The following is a 5,983-nucleotide window of genomic DNA, read 5'->3' on the forward strand; positions in this document are numbered from 1 at the left end:
CAACGTTTGACATTTTTATTCTAGACTTTTTTTATTTAATCTACTTGTGAAGAATGTTGTATGGAACCATCCACGTTACTTTCTTTTACTATTTGGTTGAAAGAAATCCAAATTTCTGACATAGAAATGTTTTGAAAATGGGTCAAATTTGACAGAGGCCAACAGGAAGGTTAAACATTATTTGAACTGAAGCCAAATATGGGCGGGGCCCAGACGTCTCTTTGTGCTCCACTGATTGGTTCATCGTTCTTGGCCTTTTGGATAAAAACACCACAGATAAGCCACAAACTCATGTTGTCTCATCAGAAAGCTTTATTGGACAGTACAGTAGATGTCACCACTTTACTTTAAACTACTGCAACATGCTATTGTTTTTATGTGATAAAACAAAGAAAAGATTGCAAAGAAAAATAATGATTGTAATTATTTAAATAAATGTAAATGAGCAATTTGTGATAAGATAAATTGTTAAATTAGATAGTTACATCATCAAGTAACATTTATATATGTATGATCTATTGCAAAAGTGTGCTTAATTTTCAGGTAACTGCACAGCTCTGACAAAGCATCCTCATTGTTTAATTACCAGATGTCTCATTTTGGATTATTCCTTGTGTGATGTGCATTGTGACATGTTATTCACATTGTATTCCAGATTATAGTTGGCAAAAGTAATGTTCCCATGTTTACATGTATGTGTGTCTATTACATTGCTGCCTACTCGTCCCACCTCAGCTTCACACAGACTACATCCCCCCTTTTTTCTACATTTGGATTTTCCCTTCCCCTGTAAAAGCCAACTAAAGATTGCAGTGAGCAGTAAATTTAACGGGTGGTTCTGGCGGCTTCATAGGTGGGTAGTGCTCCACTGATTGGTTCATCGTTCTTGGCCACAAACTCATGTTGTCTCATCAGAAAGCTTTATTAGACAGTACAGTAGATGTCATCACTTTACATTAAACTACTGCAACATGTTATTGTTTTTATGTTCATTTGGATTTTCCCTTCCCCTGTAAAAGCCAACTAAAGATTGCAGTGAGCAGTAAACTTAAGTCCAGGCTTCAACGGGTGCTTCTGGTCAGCTTCATAGGTGGGTAGTCTCAGCTGTTTCTGTATTTTAACAGAGGGTAAACATAAGGAGTCCGAGCAGCAGACGGATCATACCCAGTTGGATACAGGAGGCTCCACTGGAAGGTTTTGGAGTCGTGGCTGTTGTAGTTGTTGCTGTCGCAGTGGTTGTATTTGTCTCTGTGGCAGCGAGTGTAATTGTTACTGAAAAAGCCAAAAAGCATAAAATGAGCACTTTAAACAAACAACAGGCCCACGCCATTCAACGACAGCTCAGAAGCTTCGCGATGTAGCTTTACCAATTTCTTTAGATTGTGTTGACTGATTTTACTGATCCTACCATATTTTCATACAAGACCATTCAGACACAAATTTTTGTCATTTGAAAAAAACATCATGTAAACACATGTTCCCACACCCTTTTTCAATGTTGGCAATGTTTACTTCAATAATAAAGAGTACATACTTCATCCTTAATTTAGAATGTATTGTTTCCAATGGGGAATGCTTTCTGAAAACTATTTGTTTTGATTGTTTTCTACATCTCTAGTTCTCCTTTACTAAAGCAGTGTGTCAGACAGGTTTGTTATTTTGAGTCATGCATCAGTGAGCCCAAAAAGGAAACACAAGAATTTTCTTGATGCATAAACGAATGACTCTGGATTTCCACTGGATGCGTAACGGCTGCGGACCGGCTCCGCTGCGTGTCGGCTGCGTGCTCCGCCGTCCGTCAACACCCACCAGGTCCGGATTTGTTGCGGCACGGCTGCGGCCATGACTGACAGCTGTAGTCACAAGGACCCACAAATTCTCGCGAATTCACATAGAATAGAACCACAAAACCAACAACAGTTTGTTGAGGGGAAACAGCTCTGTGCTGTGTTTTAAAGGTGTAGTAGCAGGGAAATATGATCCGCCATGAGCACAGTGTATTTTATTTTGAAAATTAACCGGATGTTTTATTTTGCTTCGGCACTCGACTTCCTGTCCCGCACTATATGCCGTGTGCCGAATTGCTGCGGAGGTCTCCGGCGTCCGGCAAAAATAGAAGCTCTGCGTATCAGCTCCGGAGGGCTGCGGACCGCTGGAGCTGGGACGCAGTCGGAACGCAGCCGTTCTGCAGTCAGTGGAAATACACACACTGACTTTGTTGGAAACCTAATGACCCCGCCGCCGTTCCGGAGCCGTTCCGGAGCGGATCCGCAGCCGTTCCGCATTTGGTGGAAATTGGGGGCGACGGTGTCATTGTGATTGTTCTGACAGGGAGGGACAAGTCTGACACACAGAGTAAAGGAATGTCCTAACTCACACTTTATTATCCCATCACCGACTTTGCATGTGCTTCTTGTTTTTAATCATATAAAATGTTGTGAAACTGGCAACCCTTCTGTACACTCCCTTCAATGATACCATTTATTGTGTAGACTGTTTTGTTTCCCAATGCAAGTTAAATTTGGAACTATTCATTAAACTTGCACCGCACTGTAGCTGCACCTTAATTTGCATACAACAGTTTAATGTGGGTTGTTCTGTTTGACCTCGTTTCAATCATCTTTTTAAGTTGTCAAATCATATTTGTGTGTTTTGTTCTTGTCTTTTTACATTAGTGTGTATTTCTTTTATATGTTATCTCAATGACTTTATGTCTTATTTAAAGCATTTTGAATCACTTTGGTGTAAATACATTAGCCTTGTATTGCCTTGTACTACCTGTACAGTGTCATTGAAATGACTGTAGTTTCACCTTGACCAGCTATAACTTTAAAATGCCTTTCACTTCTTAATGCATCCGTATTCTTCATAATACAATAATATACACTATATTTCAAATTATCACCATAATCCAATAATATACAATATGTACTTGAACTCTAAAGAAACAGGAGCTTTGGTGTGAAACCAAAAGTTAAAGATGACCTTTTTAAATTGACTGACTTTGTGACAAACGTAAGTCTGTGACCTAGTCATGTCCGTGACTCATTCTAAGCCATACAGGATCTTTTCCTACCATAACCAAGTTTTTTTGGTTCACTAAACATAACCACGTAGTTTTGTTGGCTAAACTTATTAGTTCCGTTTTGACAACGTTAAATAGAACTTATTAACCCTAACCCTAACCCAACAGGGGCAAACGCCCTGCAACTTAAGAAAACACATGCAAATAGACAAAACACAAGCAAATTAAGAAAACAACTTCATTCATTTGAAAACACATGCGCAGCATTCAGCAAACATGCTGCAAATACACACAACACAACCAAATACATAAACACGCTGCAAATATAGAAACAATGCAAAAAGAAAAGCAGACAAACCCCGAAAACAAATGCATTTGCTGAATGCTGCGCATGTGTTGTCAAATTAATGAAGTTGTTTTCTTAATTTGCTTGTGTTTTGTCTTTTTGCATGTGTTTTCTTAAAGGAACACGCCGACTTATTGGGACTTTAGCTCATTCACCGTAACCCCCAGAGTAAGACAAGTCGATACATACCCTTCTCATCTCCGTGCGTGCTGTAACGCTGTCTGACGGCTCCAGCATTAGCTTAGCCCAGCATAGATCCTGCAGGTAACTGGTTCCAACTAGCCTACTGCTCCGAATTGTGACAAAAGTGACTAAATAACGCCAACATGTTCCTATTTACATGTTGTGACTTGTAGAGTCACAGCGTGTACAAAAAACAACTTAACATGAGACAGCCATCTTCTAACAGTAAACAAACCGGGAACTATATTCTCAGACAGGCTTGCTGCGAGCATATCACTCCGCCAAAGTACTATATTATTCCGCCTGAGAATATAGTTCCTGGTTTGTTTAGGGATAGAAGACAGCTTTGTCTCATGTTATGTTGTTTTTTGTACACGCTGTCACTCTACAAATCACAACCTGTAAATAGGAACATTTTGGCGTTATTTTGTCACTTATTCGGAGCAGTAGGATTGCTGGAACCATTCACCTGCCTGTTCTGTGATGGCCTGATGCCACTGGAGCCGTCAGCATGCACGGAGATGAGAAGGGTATGTATCGACTTATCTAACTCTGGGGGTTACGGTGAATAAGATAAATTCCCAATAAGTCGGCGTGTTCCTTTAAGTTGCAGGGCGTTTGCCCCTGCCAGCCACCGTATAGCCTCGCTTTGCCAGACCTTCCTCCACAGTGCTGCGGAGGAGGGTCTGGCTAGTCCACAGAGCATTCCGGGATGGGAGAAAAACGTGCTCTGGTTTATTGACATTTCTTTAAACCAATCCCAATCGTCTTGGGCGGTGCAAAGCGCCGGACAGAGCCACAGTGCCGCTGCAAAATAGCCTCGGGAGGTTTTGGTGGAACGTGTGCATTCAAAAGTAGTTTTAGTCTTGCAACAGAAAACTCAGATTGGACAGATAGTCTAGCTAGCTGTCTGGATTTACCCTACAGAGATCTGAGGAGCAGTTAACCCTAGTCCTCAGAAATCCACCGGAGGTTAGAACGCCAACACAAAGAAAGAGGAAGGTGACGGACATCTGGCCAAAAACAGGGACATCCGGCGAAATTTCCGGCGGCACCGGAACAATCCCGAAAGTGAAATGTCGTGGATATAGACTATTTTTGGAGTAATTTGCAATTGCCCTATTCTTTTGTTTAGGTATTCGGGTGTGTTAAACATTTTGACAGGGTTTTTTTTGGGACATTTCTTACTTTTTTGGGGCATTATTTTATTATTTTACGCTTTTGACACTTTTTTCCCACTACCACGACTATGTACTCAACTAACACCAACTTATTGCCACTAGTTTTACACTTCATTTATATGAAATCATACCTAATGTTTGAGTTAAAAAAGGGTAAATGATGAATTACTTGGACAAATAGTTAAGATCAGAGGAGGAGTTTAAGTCAGGATACTGTTTAGAAAACATTTCAATTGTTTTTTCAAATGCTATAAAATTGAATAAAATACCCAAAATTCAATCTAAGTAGTGATCTGTTCACTACTTGAGAAGAACGTACTGAACCATCCTTGTTATTGTTGTGTTATTTGGTTGTAAGAAATCCATATTTCTGATATAGAAACGGGTCAAATTTGACCTGAGGACAAAATTAATTGGTTAATAAAAAAGTATTGAAACTCTGAAGCGCTTCATCTGCACCAAGGATAATATTTATGTTAAATGATGATGGTGATGAGCTGTATGAGCATAAATAATGTGACCATGAAACAACAGATAATGAATTACTAAGTGAACTTATTTACTGATATCATCTATTTAAATGGCTGCAGCATTTACTAAGTACTAAGTCTACAGTGACACCTGCACCGTGTCCCTTCACCTCCACCTCTCAACTCTGCATGGAAAATGTTTACTCTTCACACATTCACTTTAACATCCTTAGTCCCTTTGTGAAATTACATGTTATCTGGATTAGAAGCATTTCTGTGAGCAGTAAAATGAGGCTAATATTCATGTTTATTTCAAATAAAAGTCTTACACTAAACCACTTAAATTCAATTTTAAATCACATTCCATGTAGCATTTCATATCTTAAGCGTTTTATATTAGACCCCAACACCTGCATAAGCCCTGATTAAAGAGTAAGTAGAGTTACCTGTGCTGGAGAGCATCCAGATGAGAGTGAGAGACAGAATCAGCTTCATCGTGAGGAGTAAATGTGCAGATTACTGGTTTTACTGTGGAACCACACCTTATATATGTGGACCTGTGTTTAAAAGGGAGAATAAATACTGTATGCAAATAGGAACTGCTAACTGCACATACAGTACTTTGACTTTCAAAGTGAGGGAGGTACAGCATCAAATAATTTGCATTGATCAGTTAAACATGCTCCACTCCTCATACTTATTTTTTATAATGCTTTATGGGTACACAAAACTCAAAATCATTTAGTTTAGTCGTTTTGCTAACAGCTTATAAATGTCA

General features: G+C 39.5%; 1 long non-coding RNA gene across 1 annotated transcript; it reads right to left on the bottom strand.

Annotated features, from left to right (window-relative positions):
* Positions 1-289: 289 nt before the first annotated feature.
* On the bottom strand, positions 290-5,767 carry LOC120566132. Its single transcript, XR_005640340.1, has 2 exons — positions 5,652-5,767; positions 290-1,272 (listed from the first exon to the last, which is right to left on the bottom strand). It is a non-coding gene; the product is annotated as an uncharacterized LOC120566132 (long non-coding RNA).
* Between the last annotated feature and the right edge of the window lie 216 nt (positions 5,768-5,983).

This window comes from Perca fluviatilis, chromosome 9 (assembly GCF_010015445.1).
Source record: "Perca fluviatilis chromosome 9, GENO_Pfluv_1.0, whole genome shotgun sequence".
Taxonomy (NCBI): domain Eukaryota; kingdom Metazoa; phylum Chordata; class Actinopteri; order Perciformes; family Percidae; genus Perca; species Perca fluviatilis.